Raw genomic sequence first — 18,251 nt, 5'->3', positions numbered from 1 at the left:
AGAATAGTCCCTGGTAAATGAGGGCTTAATCTCTTCCTAATTCTTATATCATATATACTTATTGCATTAGTTAAGCCCTCCAGTAGAATGCTGAATAAAAGCAGTGATGGGGACATGCTTTTCTTGTTTTTGGTTAATTTTAAATACTTCTAATGTCTCAAGATTAAGTGTAATATTTTCTGTAGGTTTTTAATAGATGCCCTTTATCAGGTTAATGAAGATTCCATTTGTAAAGAGTTTCTGTAAAGAATGACTGTTGAATTTGTCAAATACTTTTTCTATATTTGCTGCAATTATTTTTTTCTTTTAGTTTTGAATATGGTAGATTACGTTATTAGAAATTCCTGCTCTTTTTTTTTTTGATGAGGAAGATTAGCCCTGAGCTAACATCCATTGCCAATTCTCCTCTTTTTGCTGAGGAAGATTGGCCCTGGGCTAACATCTGTGCCCATCTTCCTCTACTTTATATGGGGCGCTGCCACAGCACGGCTTGACAAGAGGTGCATTGGTCTGCACCCGGGATCTGAACCTGCGAACCCCAGGCCGCCGAAGCAGAGCACACAAACTTAACTGCTATGCCACTGGGCCGGCCCCCCAATTCCTGCTATTTTTCTGGAGGAAATACTGTTTGATCACTATGTATTATCTTGTGTATGTACTACTGAATTCAACTTGCTAATATATACAACAAAATTCACTCACCTTAAGAGTGTAGTTTGATGAATTTTTGTAATTTTATAGTCAGGTAACCTCCCCCATCATCAAACTGCAGAACATTTCCATTGCCCCAGAAAGCTCCATTTTTATAGTCAATCCCCAACTCTGGCAACAAAAGATCTACTTTTGTCACTATTGTTTTGCCTTTCTAGAGTTTCATATAAATGAATTTGACCTCTTTCTTTAAGCAAAATGTTTTTGGGACTGATCCATGTTGTTGCATGTATTAATAGTGTATTTTTTATTGATGAGTAGTATTCCATAGAATGGATATGCTATAATTTGCTTATCCATTCACCAGGTGATGGTCATATAAGTAGCATCCATTTTTAAATCTCTAATGAATAATGCTGCTTTGAACATTTGTTTGCAAGCCTTTGTCTAGACATATTTTCATTTCTACTAGATAGATACTTAGGAGTGAAATTTCTGGGTTATATAAGAAATCTATGTTTAACTTTGTAAGATACTGCCATACTGTTTTCCAAATTAGCTGTACCATTTTGCATTTCCACCAGCAGTGAAGGAGAGTTTAAGCTGCTCCAGATCATCACCAACACTTAGAAATGTCAGTCTTCTTAATTTTAGCTATTCTATTGGTTGTGTAGTAGTATCTCATTGTGGCTTCAATTTGCATTTCCCTAGTGATTAATGATGTTGAGCATGTTTTCATATGCTTTTTGGCCATTTGTGTATCTTCTTTATATCTTTTGCCTATTTCTTTCTTTCTTTTTTTTTTTTTTTTTTTTGAGGAAGATTAGCCCCGAGCTAACATCCAATGCCAATCCTCCTCTTTTTGCTGAGGGAGATTGGCCCTGGGCTAACATCCGTACCCATCTTCCTCTACTTTATATGGGACGCCGCCACAGCATGGCTTGACAAGTGGTGCGTTGGTGCGCACCCAGGATCCAAACCCTGTGCCACCGAAGCGGAGCTCGCGCATTTAACTGCTACGCCAGCGGGCCGGCCCCCGCCTATTTCTTTTATTAGGTTGATTGTCTTCTACTTGAGTTATAAGAGCTCTTTATATATTCTGATTATGAGCTCTTTGTCAGATGTATATTTGGCAACTAGTTTCTCCCAGTCTGTGGCTTTCGTTTTCTTTTTTTTCCCTAACTGCCTTTCAAAGAGCAAAAGTTTTTAACTTTATACTTGTGCTTTTTGTGATCTGTTTAAGAAATCGCTGCCTAATCCAAAGTTACAAATATTTTCTCTTATATTTTCTTCCATAATTTTAGTCATCTGAGCTCTTATATTTAGGTCTATGATCCATTTTGAGTTGGTTTTTGTATATGGTATTTGTAAGGGTCAAGGTTTTTTCTTTTTATTCCCCATATAGATATTTAGTTCATTTAGCACCATTTGTTGAAAAGACTATCATTTCCCTGTTATAGTACCTTGGCACCTTTGTGCAAAAGAGTTGACCATGTAAGTATGGGTCTGTTTCTAAACTCTGTTCTATTCCGTTGACCTATATGTCTATTCTTGCACCAATATCACAATGTCTTGATTTTTGCAGTTTCAAGAAATCTTGAAATCAGGGAGTTTAAGTCCTCCAACCTTGTTCCTCTTTTTCAGGATTATTTTAACTATTCTAAGTCTTGTGCCTTTCCATTTAAATTTTTATATCATCTTGTCAGTTTCCTCAAAAAAGCCTGCTAAGATTTGGATTTGGATTGTGTTGACTCGATAGATCAATTTGGGGAGAATCGCCATCTTAACAGTATTGAGTCTTCCAATCCATAAATATGAAATATCCCATTTTTTTAGGTCATTTTTACTTTCTCTTTGCAATGTTTTGTAGTTTTCAGTGTCCTGTGTACTAGTTCATCACACGTCTTTGTAAATCTAACCATGTGCTTTTGGAAAGAACGTGTATTCTGTCCTTGTTGAGTGTAGAGCTATAAATAGTGTTGATAGTGTTGTTCAGATCTTGTCTTTGCTGGGTTTTTTGTCTAATTCTATCAGTTGCTGAAATTGGACAGATGATTTTGGAATTGTCTGTTTCTCCCTTTAATTCTGTAAACTTTTGATTCATGTATTTTGAAGCTTTGTTATTAGGCATATACACTGTTGTGATTGTTATATCTTCCTGATAAATTGGCCCTTTTTATCTGATGAAATGCCCCTTTATAACTCTGGTAATGCTCTCTGTTGAAATCTGTTTTATCTCATCTGAATATAGCCATTCTCATCTTCTCGTGCTTATTGTTTGCATGGTATATCTTTTTCCATCATTTACCTTCAGCCCACGTGTCTTTATATTTAGTGGGTTTCTTATAGACAGCATATAGTTGGGTCTTGTTTATCCATTTTGACAATCTCTACATTTTAATTGGAGAGTTCATCCCAAAAGATTTAATGTAGTTATTTATATGGTTAGATTTGTATCATTTTATTGTTTTCTACTTGCTGCCTCTGTTTTTTGTTCCTCTATTTTTCCTTTCTTGTCTTTTTTTAAAAATGACTATTTAAATATTTTTTAGAATTTCATTTTAGTTTTCCTGTTGGCATTTTAACTCAACTTCTTTGTATTGTTTTTATAGTGATTGCTCTAGAGATTATATACATTCTTAACTTTTACAGTCTGCTTATAGTTGCTAATTTTATATTTAAGGATTTTATATCTATGTTTATAGCCATTTGCTTTTTTATATTGGTCTCTTTAAGTTTGGATATCTATGGCATTATGAGCCTCTGTTTTTTGAAACAGTTTGAGATGGAGAAAGTTTTATATTTAAAGGGATAATGGTCATAATATTCTCTTATAGTTTTAAAAAAGATTTAACTTCATCTTTTTGTGCCTTTTCTTACTTTTTAAAATTATTGTCTTTTTAGATGTTTATCTATGTTTTAAATCTCTTTAGCTTTTGATCCTATTGATCCTCTCTATTCTTTGTTTTTTATTTCATTAATTTCTGCTCTTGTATCATTTTCCTTCCTTCTGCTTTCCTTAAGGGTTTTTTTCCATAGTTTGCTAGTTTCAGTTTTCTTTTTTATAGTCAGTAGTTAATCAAATATACTGACTAATTTTTATCAAGTTTTGTGCTCACTATTGTTTCTTATGTCTGTATATTTCATCTGGATTCACTTTTCTTACTCAAGTACCTCCTTTAATATTTCTTTAAGTTAGTATCTGTTGATTATAAACTCAAAGTGTCCTGTACTCTTGAATGATAGTTTGGCTCAGTATAAAATTCTGGGTTAGCAGTTATTTTCCCTTAGCACTTTGAAATACAGGAGTTGCCCTCTTATCCTCGGTTTCACCTTCTGTAGTTTCAGTTACCCATGATCAATCGAAGTCCAAAGATATTAAAGGGAAAATTCCAGAAACAAACAATTCATAAGTTTTAAGTTGCATGCCATTTGGAGTAGCATAATGAAATCTTGAGCCATCCCACTCCATCCTGCCTGGGACGTGAATCATCCCTTTGTCCAGCGTATGCACGCTGTATGCGCTCCTGCCCATAGTCACTTAGTAGCTGTCTTGGTTATCAGATCAACTGTCATAGTATCATAGTGTTTGTATTCAAGCAACCCTTATTTTACTTAATAATGGCGCCAAAGCACAAGAGTAGTGATGCTGACAATTCAGATATGCCAAAGAGAAGCCGTAAAATGCTTCCTTTAAGTGAAGAGAACATCGTATATATAGGGTTCAGTACTATCTGCAGTTTCAGCCATCCACTGGGGGGTCTTGGAATGTATTCCCTGAGGATAAGGGGGGACTGCTGTAATACACCATTAAACTCTCATGTTGCCTACGAGCAGTTTGCTGTCAGTATAGTTATTTTTCCTTTGCAGATAATCTGGCCTCTTGGTGGCTTTTAAGTTGCCTCTTTATCTTTGATATTCTACCAATTCCTTGTGATCTGTGTGACAGTTACTTCTCTTGCTCAGTATTCAGTGTGCTTTTTGTCTAGGACCCACATCTGTTTTAAATTATGGAAAATTCTCAGCAAGTATCTCTTCAAATATTGCTTCTTTATTTTCTCAATTTTTTATTTTTTTTTAAACTCCAATTAGCTATATTTGGGCTTCTATTATGTTTCATATTTTTCATCTTCTGTGTCTGTGCTGTGTTCTGGATGAGTTCCTCAATGCTGTCTTCTAATGTATTTAATTATTCTTCAAATCTGCCTAGTCTAAAATTAACCCCATTTGTTGCATTTTTTATTTCAATGACTATATTTTTCATTCTAAAATTTCTAATTAGTTCTTATCTCATTTATGACTATTTTTGTTCATACATTCTTTGGTGGCAGTTATGTCATCATTTATGTCTCAATAAATTCTTTATCATACTGTCCTACAAAACATTTTCGCCTATGTCTTATTTTGTTTTTGCATGTTCTTGATGTATGTTCACATAGAAGGGGTTATTGCGTGTAAACTCAGTGGATCATCTTGAGGAAGATGATTATAATGTGAAAGAAGAAAATATTTAAACAATGAGTAGATGCTATCTCCTAGCACAGTAGTTTTCAGACTAAGTTGTTGCTCAGTTGACATTCACAGTGACTGAGGGCAGCAGGCCTCACAGAAAGTTCTCTCTTTGGCTGTTGCATGGAGCAACAAAGGGTTCTGCTAGGGTGGAGTTCAATCTGTACTGAGGCTTTTGTCATGGACCACCTCTCAGACTGCATAACTTCCTGCATTTCAGATTTTTTCTTTTTCTCTAAATTATTTATAGTAAGAGCACTTTCTAAAGTAAAACTTTGTTAACTCAAGCTGAAACATGTTTAAGACTTAAAAATATATATATTTCCTTTAAGTGAATGTTTGTATACAGTATTACTATTACTATATAGATGGGTCAGATAAGGATATATTTTTCAGCAAACAAGCTCCTACAAGCTCTGGAAGGGTTTTTTTTGTTGTTGTTTCTTTGTTTTTATTTTTTCCAGCTTTACTGAGATATAATTAACATATCTGGAAGTATTTATATCATTAAGATACTTAATCATTAAGATTGCCCAAGGGCCGGCCCCATGGCGTATTGGTTAAGTGCACTTGCTCCGCTGCTGGTGGCCTGGGTTCAGATCCCCGGCGCGCACTGATGCACCGCTTGTCAGGCCATGCTGTGGCAGCGTGCCATATAAAGTGGAGGAAGATAGGCACAGATGTTAGCCCAGGACCAGTCTTCCTCAGCAAAAAGGAGGATTGGCATGGATGGTAGCTGAGGGCTGATCTTCCTCATACACACACACACAAAAAAAAGATTGCCCGTGGGTCAGCCTGGGTTTTTTTTTAATGCTGCAGTTATAGACTCCTAAGTGACACTGGCTTTGGCACTAACTATAGAGAAAATACAACATTCTCCTAGTTTCTGTTTTAATTCACTCTGCTGGCACTTGAGGATTTCTCTAGGTTTTGAGTTATATTTATTACCTGGTGCTTCAGTTTCTCAAAAGTTGGGCAGAACTAGATTAAAACAAACATTTTTACTTTGCTACTTTCTTGCAAATGTCAACACCCTGCACGATAGCCCTTTGTTCCACTGTGTGGTATCTTACATTACCTCGTCAGTATAGCAGAACGCACAGCACCCACCCCTTGATGTTCTGACCCTTCTTCAGACAAGCTGCATCTGTCATTCCTTGCCTCTGCTCAGTCATAAAACATTGTCCATTTCCCTCATGGGACCCTGGCAAAGCTCCTTCAATTCTCCCTTTCCCAGGCCTGCTTCTATCTCCCAAGTTCCCACACACTTACAAGAATGACTCTTCTGTTCCCAAGGCTGCTCAGGATCTTCTAAACATTGATCTGTCCAACTGACTATACCCTAGACTATTCAAGGGTATAGAAAACTATATATACTGTCCTACTGTCAAGACCACATGGTTTTGCCCCTAATTTTTCTCTAAAATTCCTGTCACTCTCATTCCTGTTGTTTATTCAACTGGATTTTTTAAACAATTTGATGTAGTAATGTGAAATCAAAAAACTTTGAGTTCAGGGCCGGTCCCGTGGCTTAGCGGTTAAGTGCGCGCGCTCCGCTACTGGCGGCCCGGGTTCGGATCCTGGGCACGCACCCACGCACCGCTTCTCAGGCCACGCTGAGGCCGCGTCCCACATACAGCAACTAGAAGGATGTGCAACTGTGACATACAACTATCTACTGGGGCTTCGGGGGGAAAAAAAAAAGGAGGAGGATTGGCAATGGATGTTGGCTCAGAACCGGTCTTCCTCAGCAAAAAGAGGAGGATTAGCGTGGATGTTAGCTCAGGGCTGATCTTCCTCAAAAAAAAAAAAAAACTTTGAGTTCAAATCTTGACCTGACAATAAGTGTGTAATTCTGAGTCTCAGATCTCATCTTACAGTGGAGTTAATGCCTACCTTGCAGGGTTGTGAGGATTAAATGAGACACATAGGTAAAAGCTCTTTCACAGTTCTTAGCATGCAAAATATATTCACTAAACAGGTACTGTTGTTAACACTAAGGGCAGGTGCTACTTCTTAAACTTTTTGTAGCCCCATATTCATAGCATAATGATGAGTACATGCCATGTGCCTTATATTACTTATAAATTGATTGGTTGATTTTGGGAGTTCACGGATGAAGCTGTTAACAATAAGCCCAGGATAAAATGTTCTTACACGGGAATTGGTTTTTACATTCACATCTGACAGTGTATTGTTTTCATTTAAATCTGACAATGTGTGTATATATTTAGTTGAAAGACCAAAGTATGACCCACAGGCCTTCTCTAAAAACAAGCCATCTGACTAAGAGTGGTAGCCACCAGTTTGCAAAGTCTTACCACTTTTTTGTACACTCTTTCTTCAAACCACTGTTTTTTTGTACCTTGCTTAATTAAATTGAGCCACCAGACTCTTAATTGCTGCCCGGGAAATTGGACGGTGGCTGCCACTGTTTCTTGTGGATCAAAATGTCATCATGTCCCTAGAGGAAGTAAATGCTCCGTCTACTTTCAGCATCAGTAATCTTTTGGGAACTCTTTCCAAATAACCTTTTTTTTTCCTTTTTTTTTGGTGAGGAAGATTGGCCCTGAGCTAACACCTGTGCCAGTCTTTCTCCATTTTGTATGTGAGACACTGCCACAGCATGGCTTAATGAGTGGTAGGTAGGTCCATGTCCGGGATCCGAACCTGCAAACCCTGGGCCACTGAAGCAGAGTGTGTGAATTTAACCACTATGCCACTGGTCTGGCCCCCCAAATAACTTTTTAAAACCTTATCTCTTAAAGATGTTAAACTTCCCTGGCAATCAAATTGAAACACCAGTTAGATATCAAACTGGCAATGATGATGAAGCATGCTTATTGTTCACAATAGGATGGAGAATTGGGAGTTTGAGGCACTGCTGGTGGAGTGTCAACTGGCACTTAGCCTGCCTTTCTGGAAGGCAGTTGAGCAGTATGTATCAAAATGTGAATGTGCGTAGCCTTTGTCCCCATAAACTTTCACTCTTAGACTTTATCCTAAGAATACAGGTGCATAAAAAGGATGTTATTAAGGATATTTATTGCAGCATTGTTTATACCAGTGAAAAAATTGCAAACAACCTAAATTTCCATTAAGAGGGTATTACATAATGCTTTATCCGTATTATAGAATGTTAGTCAGGCACAATACAGGCAGTCCTTGCTTTGCGCAGTTGTGGAGGATCCTAAAAATGACCATAAAACCAAAACTGTGCAAAGCAAAGTTAATAATCAAAGGGGAAAGGTATGATTTTTCTGTGACCTTTAAAATTTGCCAAACATTAAAAATTCTCTTACTGTTGGTTATAAGTGTATAGGGAAATAAAAAGTAGTAAAACTAATATTTATATAGTATCTTATAATTTAACATATTAGAAACACTGAGAATTAAAGTGTTTTATTCCTTTGTAAAAAGAATTATCAAGGGTAATTTGAACAGCGCCTCCCTTCTTCTCGTGGTATAACTTTCAGGATGGAGTGACCATTTCTCCTATGCTTTGGTGAATTGTCATGCTCCTTCCTAAGTTCAGATAAGCTTCCAACACTTTATCCTTTGTACTTCCAATATCATGAAATATCTCCAAGAGTTCCTTTAACGTGAAGTTTTTTACTGTTGTCACCTCCTCTGAGGTGACACAGTAAAGGTGACACGCTTTCCATCACAACTACTTTCCTTATTTATGTCAATAAGTTGATCTTCACTCAGTGCCTCTGGCTGCATATCTGGAGTTTCTCAAACAGTGGCAGTGTCCACACCAGGTCAGCTATTTCTTCTATAACTCCATTTACGTTCAATTCAAATTTCACTTATGGAGTCATCCCTTTTTCTTTGCTGCACTTTTATCTTTGTTGGCCAATTCCCTCTTTTAATTATCTATTTTTGTAAAATGTCACATGGGTTGATCAGTGGGAGACAAGGAGGCAACACAACTACATGCTTTGCTGTCTCTGTGAACTGAATAACTGAATAACATGCAGTGACAACCACTGACAGACTGAAAGACACGACTGGTCACTGATCATGATGAACATCTGTTATTTACAGAGTGATCTGTGGACTGAAGAGCTGGCAGTGAAGTTTGTATTTTATGTAGTTCCTCATAGTTAATATACCATGGTAACTGAAATTTGAACCATGTTGTTAGGGGACTGATGTAATTTAACAAAACGGTGGTGACTCAGAACCATGCAAAGCTAAGACTACATATATGTATATTTATTGTCATTAAAAGCTCTTCATGTGAGCTGGACATTCTCTATTTGCTCCCTTCCCCTCTCCACTCACTGCCCTTTTCCACTCTGCTGTGTGCCCGGGGAGGCCAACCTCTATGGACTACAACAACCAAGTACCCTTCCCAATGACTCTAATTGGGTTTGGTCATTGAAGGCACCAACAGGAGATCAGATGGAGGGAGAAGAGAAAGGTCAGGATATTTATTTTCCGTCTCTGCTGGGCCACATTTTGGCCACGGCTGCTCTCCTCTCCTGACAGCCATAGCTTCCATTGAGCAGAAGGTCAGAACTCCCTCTCTACAGCCACAGCTTCTTCCCAGGTGCTGCTCCCTCTCTTTGCCCTTCAGGCCTAGAGGTGGTAATAGCTTCCTGTAATTGCTAGCTCTAGGGTGCTTCACCATCCCTTTGTGGTTTCCTTTAAAGCTTCCCAAACCTTTGTTGATGGCCTCTTCACAAAACTCACTTCAAGCATACTCCTCCTGAGTGTGCCATATGTTTTCCACCAGGACCCTAACCTAGATACCATGTCACAATGTTTATGGAAAATTATATGTACATATCCAAATATGTACATGCACTCAGAGAGAGGTCTGAAAAGATATAAACAGTAACATTTTTACCCTTTGCCTTTTTCCTATCTGCTTTTAAAAGTAAGTAGATTATATATATAGATGGATTATTTGAACTTCAAAATATTGATGGATTATTCATTTTTCTAATTTAGTCAAATCTTTATAGAAGTTTCCAAATTAACTACTCTACTTTTTAACATATTCAGCCAGACATATCTTTGTATGAGTGTTCTTTAAAGCTGTTCTGACAAAGAGTTGATTATGCAGCAATTCATACTAAGGAATTGCTGAACAGAGACAAGTTTCAGGAATTAAATGAGATTAGTTTTTATCTTCTTTCTTAAATAGAGTAACTCAGAACATGCTTCATGCCCTAACAGACTCCTGCATCTGGGCTGTCACTGAATCCAATTTGGGATAGCTAACGTTTCCAATTTGCAGGAAAACCACTGACATACACATGTAGCTTTATTGCTCCTCTGACTGGTTATTAATCATAGCGTCCACATATCCAACTTAATATTTCCTTCAGAACCAGACCTAATTGAATTTTCCACTTGTGAGAAGCATTAAAATGCTAATTTAAAAATTCTTTTGTTTTCTTATTGCTGTCACCAGAATATTTAACAAGGCAAGCTGAGATGGTGGGGCTAAACATATATACAAATGGATTTTGAAAATGCCTATGTGACTTGATCATTTGAAATGCTGAAGGTTCTGTTTGTTATTTTTTATTTTTATTTTAAGGTGATAGGAAAGTAAAACATTTCTTGAATGTTTTTAAAGAAACTCGCATAGAAGAGCATCCTAGAAGAAGGTGTGTTCATTGGAATTCCTTGCCTTTGCCCTGACAGTTTCTCCAGCAGTACTTGCAGAAGGCACTGTGCTGGCTTATGATTGTGGATTAAAGAGATTTCCTCCATAACATTTTTACAGTTGCCCCACTTTTTATAAGACATTCAAAAAGTATAATAATAACAATAGTAATATCCTAGTTTATTTTTACTTTCCAAGTCTAGAATACATGGAACTAATAACTATTGAACAGAATACTACACAGAATACTGCTCTGACCCAGCTACATGGAATGCTGTGAGGTTTGAGTGATGCCTAGAGCAGGAGAGGGCTCTTAAGCAGGTCCAGGCTGTGATTCAAGAAGCAGAACTTATGGTTCTAATGGTATCAGTGGTGGGAAAAGGTGCCATGTGGAGTTTATAGGAGGCCCCAGTAGCAGAATCAAAACATAGACCCCTTAGCTTCTGGAGCAAGGCTATGCCATCTGCAGCAGAGAACTATACACCATTCAATAAATAGCCCCTGGCTTGCTACAGGGCTCTGGTGGAAATAGAGCACCAGACTGTAGGACATCAAGTGATCATGTGACCAGAACCCATGTGCTGAGTTCTATTAGATCCACCAAATTATAAGAGTCAAAAGCAATCCATCATAAGATAGTGGTTGCTACATCTAGAACTGGGCATGAACAGAAAAAGTCCCAAGTAAGGTGGATACTCAGGACTCCCAGAGTCCCTTGTCATCATCACTGTTGCTTCAGTGCTTCTCCTCAGCTCAAACTCATGGCCATGTGTGAGAGAAGGGGGTGGCAAAGGAGACTTCCTTAAGACCAGCTTGCAGAGGAGGAAAAGGGCCATGTCTGGTTCATGGTTGGGCTGACTTGGCAAGTGGCTGCTGCTATTGCACTACTACCACTCAAGGCTGGTCTTGAAAGACTTGAAATCCTCCCAATGGACAGTGCCTCTGCCTATCTTTCCATATTTTGTATAGAAAGAGAAGTGGCCCAAGGTAAGACTATACATACCTTTGTGGGCATTGGTGAATGGCTAGGCTGATTAGCCAGAGTCCAGGAAAGAGAAAGATTAGAAATTTGGGAATAAAGCAGCTTATAGAAAAGACACATGGATGGATCTACAGGAGTAGGTACAAAATGTAAAGATCTTATCACATATTAATGCCCAACAGAGAATATCCACCACAGAAGAGGCACTGGTAGACAGAATGACTTGGGGCAGTTGATGTCAGCCAGCCTCTATCATCAGCCACTGCAAGACTGGCACAATAGGGTCGTGAAAGAGTAGCCAGGTAGCAGACATAGGGGCTATGGGCCCAGCATGAGTTTCCACTCATCAAGGTTGTTCTAATTACTGTCACTGCCAAATGTCCTATCTGCCAGCAACAAAAATCAATGTGGAGCCCCAGTATGGCACCATCTCTTGAGACCAATTCACTTTTTAGCAAGTTGATTACATTGGACCCTTTCACCCTGGAAAGGGCAGCAATTCACCTTGACTTGACTCAACGCATACTTCAGTGTATAGGTGTTTCCCTTCCGGCCCACAAGGCCTCTTTTAGTAGCAGTATCCAGGGGCTTACAAAGTTTGATCCACCAACATGGAATCCCATGCTACGACTCAGATTAAGAGTCCCACTTTATAGCAAAGCAGTAGGCACAATACCATGGGATCTACCAATGGAGGAATCCAGCTCCTGGTTAAAAATCTGTGTGTGATTTTTCAGGCCTGGCCACAGGCAATTACAAAGGCTTTACCTGGCAGGCCTCATGGGGGAAAGCTGCCCTCCCCACACTAAACTTGACGCACAACCAATGCATCGCAGTCTCTAAAGGGAGGTGCAGTCAAGGACTCAGACCCCTTTGGCTGGTCATACTCTTCACTTATTTACACTCCTAGCCCAGGCATCTTCATTTCTAGGTCTCTTTATCTGAGGCCTTGGGCAGAAGTCTTCTTCAGGCACTTCTGCTGAGACCTCCTTACAGGAGAGAGGAGGGGGAAAACTTGAAGATGCTTTTTCCCACTCCAACTCAGTATCCAGCACTTTTCCACTCCTAGCCCTCCCCGCTACCCTACCCTCCACCTCAGGGTCCATAAAACTACCAGAGGCTTTCATCTGAGGCTCCCTTAACAGTGAGATGACCCCCACATCTGCACTGACGCTCCACCGCTCATCATTCCATGGAGGAAAATGGAACAGAGGAGTCTGCTTTCTCTGGTTTTATCCTCTTGCTTATACCATTGCAGTAAGTGATTAAAAGCTTAACTCTTTCATTTTTGGCTTGTTGCTTTAATCAGCTACTCAGACACTTGACAGCTCAGCTCTTTCCCAACTCACTTGAGCTCCTGACACTGATCCTATTACAAACTGTACCACCCAGACGCTTCAAGCCTTATAGAATGATAGAGGGGCTTTTTGAAGGCTTGACCAAGGGGCCAATGGGGAGATATTGTGCAAGAAGGGGGCACCACCTCCAGGACATAGTATATACCTTAAATCAACAAACACTGTAAGATACATAGTGCCCCTTAGGTAGAATACAAGGGTCCAGGATACAAGAGGTGGAAGGAGTGGCCCTGTTCACCATCTCTTCCAGTGATCCACTTGGGAAATCTGTGCTCCTGTCCCCACAGCTTGAGACTCTGTTGATCTAGAGGTCCTGGTTCCTACAGAGTTAACATTTCTATCAGGAGACAGTAGAGCCCCATAAACTTGAAACTACAGGTGCTGTCTGCCATTTTAGGCTCCTCATGCCAGAAACCAGGAGGCAAGAAAGAGTTATGATATTGGTAGGTTTAATTGACCTGATAGGCAGGAGGAAGGAGGGCAGCTGTTACACAGTGGGGGTAAGGAAAAATGTTTGATAGCAGATAATCCAGTAGGGCTTCTCCTCATACAACCACTAACCAATTTTAACCATGGCCTGAGAAAGGTATGGTGACCAAAGGCTCAGGCCCCTCAGGGGTCTGTGTCATCCCACCAGATAAGCCACCTAAACCAGCAAAGGTGCTGGTTGAGACTGAGGGGAATCTAGAATGGGTGGTAGAGAAGGGAGTCATGATGGGTATCAGTTGTAGACTCAAGATCAGCTCCAACTGCAAGGGCTGTAGTCATCATCAAGAGCCAACCAGGATGGTAGAGGTGCTGTTCCAGATGCAGTGGAGTTACTATATGAAGCAAGTGGATCTGAGAGGTGCAAGGGTGAGCTATAGAGGATGCTATGTGCCACCCAAATACCCCCTCCAGGACCTCATTTCCCACAAGCTGCTGGGAGTGTTGGCTGTTGAAGCCGCACAGCCATATCCCTTTCTGGGAATTACCCTTGACCAAAAGAAGCTGTTTCACCTAAAGTTACACTTCCTCCGCAAGGGCAGCCTGCATCCACTGACTGATTGATGCTGAGGTCAAACACCCAGTCCCCTTGCCTCACTTTGGGACAACTCTGAGGGAGTATCTGACCTCCAGAGCTCCCTGTGGGATCAGCTGAGGTCTTTGTTGCAACTACCTCACAGTTCAACTTCTCCCTCGACCCAGTCGTGCTTTCCTTATCTCTACTAGGTATTGACTGCGAGAGCACTCCCCCACAAATCTCCTGCACACAAATCTCTGTCTTAGAGTCCATTTTTGAGGACTAAGACAATGAGGAAGACAGATGCAATCTCAGAGTCAGCACCCTCTGTGTGAAATGCAACAGGAGAGAGTACCCTCGTATAAGCCACAATGGAACAATCGAAGAAATCACGCTTTAGTGCAATCCACTGAACTGTATTTATTGAAAGCTGGTAAGATGCCCTAGGAAATTATTAGAATATATGTAAAAACTAAATGCAGTGTCATTTTTCCCTATTATACTGGCAAGGAGGGAAAAAAATGGCAATTGTACTACCACAATGCTGAGGAGAGTGTACAACTTTTCTGGAGGGCGGTTTGGCAATGTATATCAAGAGTATTAAAATGTTTTCCCTTTGACTCATGAATTTCTCCTCAAAAAGTTATCTAAAGATTTAAATTAAATTTGTAAAAATATACCACATGGATGGACTTTATAGTAAATCTAGATAGCCATTAAAATAACACTGAAATATATTTATCAACTGAAAAGATGTTCATGATATATTGTTGAGTTGCTAAAAAAAAAAACACCTTGTACAATAGTGTGTTCCACATGGAGGGATGTACATAACCAAAATGTTAACAAATAATATTTCTGTGTGATACAATTTGCGGTGGTTTTGTGTTTATCTGTATCTCTGCTTTTCCTCAGTGAATGTGTATTACTTGCAATTGTTAAAATTATAATTTACTATAAAATAAGGAATCAATGATTTTTTGCCTCCCAATAGATTATCTCATTTTACAGGAAATATCCTCACTAGAATCCTCTGTTTCTACTTTCTACTTTTATATCACGTTATACTTTATGTATTTTGGTACATTTGCATAGTTCTGCAATCTGTAGTTGTATTCGTATCCTGCCTCCAGCATTAGGTAGTAAGTTTTAAGAGCCCTGTCTTCAAAAGTGGCTGCCCACTGCAGGCACCCCATCACGCTGATGACTGAGCAGAGTGCATATACTGAGCCGTAGCCCAGAAGGAACCAGCAGCAACACAAAGCACCACACCCTTTGTTCTTGCTAATTAAAAATACAACAACAAAACCCACACATGCCACACCATGGACATTCTAGTTGAAGTCATGCTAGAAATCACACTAGCCATCTTTTTCTTTTTTTTCTCAAGTTCAGCAGAATTTTTTTTTTTTTTTGTGAGGAAGATCAGCCCTGAGCTAACATCCATGCCAATCCTCCTCTATTTTGCTGAGGAAGATTGGCCCTGGGCTAACATCTGTGCCCATCTTCCTCCACTTTATATGGGACGCCGCCACAGCATGGCCTGACAAGTGATGTGTCAGTGCGCGCCCAGGATCCAAACCTGGGCCGCCAGCAGTGGAGCACTCGCACTTAACCACTAAGCCACGACGAGGCTGGCCCCAGCAGAATTTTTTTTTCTATTTAATTAATCACTAGCTGTCCTTGTTGCCTCCCACATACTGTGCAACGCAATCCTTTCTAAAAATTTGCTGTCAGTCATACAATCCTCTCTACAACTGATGAAAGGAGCAAGGGCTCTTTTTGGTTTTCTGTTTGTGTTTTGTTTTGTTTTGTATAATTACTTCAGAATAACTTCATGGACTTCCATTTAGATCAGGAAAATGTTTCATTTGGTTCCATCTGAACTGCTTGTAAGCGCATCTTGTTCTGAGCTGCCTGTCAACCCACCAGTCTGCTACGCCTCAGATGCGTCTCCTAGGGCTGATAAAAGACGAGTGATTAAGCCAGGAGGCCTGCACAGCCCACCACAACTGCTGGTGAAGAGTACAAATCTCTTTACGTCTTGAAGAATGGGATGTGAAATTTCCTTTTTCAATTTCAAGCCAAGGATATGAGTTTTATCTCTTTGTGAAACACTGGGTACTTATTGGGCCCTAAACGGTAACAGAAACAATTTAGCTGGTTGAGGCTCCATATCAAGAAGGGATGAATTATGTCAAAGTCTTCAGTGTGCTCCACTGCGCCCGGACCCCTGGAATGTACGTTCCACGAAAACCAGGCACTTTTGTCTGTTTCCTTCACTGCAGTATCACTAGTACCTATCCTCGTACTGACACATAGTAGGTACTCGTTAAATATTTGTTGCATGATTGAATAAACAAATGAATGTAGCAAAGTTTGAGGATTGCTGAGATTTTAGGGGCACCAGGTAGTTTCTGTTACCCAAATAATCCTTCCCTATTGGCAGACTGCAACCTCTAATTCTAAGATCAGAACTTAATCCATTTGCCTTAAGGTTCTTATTTCACTTCAAATAAAAATACCCTGTGCATTGGTAAGAGAATAAATTGCTACAGTCTTACTGAAAAGCAATTTGGCAGGTTATGAAAATGTAAAATGTTCATTCCCTTTCACCTAGGACCAGCCTTTCAGAAACTTATCCTCCAGAAATACACACATACAAAGATGTTTATTGCACTGTTGTTTCTAATGGGGGGCAAGGGGAAGAAGAGAGGGAAAAAAAACCTAACCTAACCTGAATATCCATTGGTAGGGGATTGGTTAAGAGGAAGAAATTTAACCACTGACTCTCCTTTTCCATTGATCAAAGATTCTCCAGGGCCCTGACTCCCTCTCTCCTCCAGGTGCTTCTGAGAGGCACGTTGTCACCTCAGTGGTGACGAGAGGGAAGCCTGAGAGGCACAGAGGACAGAAGACTCCTTCAAGTGGCTCAAAGCCTGCATGGAACTGGAATGAGAGACAGATGAGCCTGGGAGGATCTGAAGGGGTACATAAGAGCATCTGATATAGTGGTTAAAATTTTTCAAAGAATGTTTACCTTTTGGAGATACACATTATAATATTTACCAAAAAAATTATATGATGTCCGAAATTTGTTCCCGAACAATTTGGCATCAGGAGAAGATGGTGGGGTTATAGATCCAACAAGATTAACCTAAGTGATAGATACATAATTCTCTTTTCTCTACTTTTTTATATATTTGAAATTTTCCATAATAAAAAATTCTTTTAAAGACAATGTGCTCTTGGGGCTGGCCCGGTGGCGCAAGCAGTTAAGTGCGCACGCTCCGCTGCGGCGGCCCGGGGTTCGCCGGTTGGGATCCTGGGTGCGCACCAACGCACTGCTTGGCAATCCATGCTGTGGTGGCGTCCCATATAAAGTGGAGGTAGATGAGCATGGATGTTAGCCCAGGGCCAGTCTTCCTCAGCAAAAAAAAAAGAAGAAGATTGGCAGATGTTAGCTTAGGGCCGATCTTCCTCACAAAAAAAAACAAAAAAGAAAATGTGCTCTTTTCTTTTTTAGAAGATTTCAAGTCTTCCCAAGTTCCCAGTTTTAATCCTAAAGTCAATAAAAATGTTTGACATCAAGATATCAACCTGAAAAGAAAACCAACTAAATCAAGGCAGAAAACTACATGTGCCAACTGTGTGATGTGATGTTTCCAGAGTCCAGAGAAAGGAAGGAGAACCATAGGTTGGGAGGTCAGAAAGCCTCACATCGGAGGTGGGACAGTAAGGAGACAGGTCTAATAATATGGACACATGTCCCATGTTGGTAAGGGCATGGGTCCTGGGCATGGGTCCCAGCCAAATCAGCCCTACATGGGTCCTCATAGAGCAGTCCTTAGGGAAATGCATTCCTGGAACACTGGCATTTGCTCTTGGCCCTCCTCAAAAACTCTGAGGTTAAGATGTGCCTTGGGCCGTAGTTTCTCCCAGGCACACATCATACCATTCTCGGTCTCTCCTCTCAGGTGGCAGTGATGTTTATGATGCCCTTTATAACACCTGTGTTCCACCAATCTCCAACTGCTGGTCCTAAATATAGCTGAGTTGCAGAACACACTCACTTCAGCAGATGGTGGTGTGCAGTTCTGCAGTGTGTTGGGCTAGCCAACC

Source organism: Diceros bicornis, chromosome 10 (genome assembly GCF_020826845.1).
Source record: "Diceros bicornis minor isolate mBicDic1 chromosome 10, mDicBic1.mat.cur, whole genome shotgun sequence".
NCBI lineage: Eukaryota > Metazoa > Chordata > Mammalia > Perissodactyla > Rhinocerotidae > Diceros > Diceros bicornis.
Note: the sequence above shows the minus strand (reverse complement) of the source record.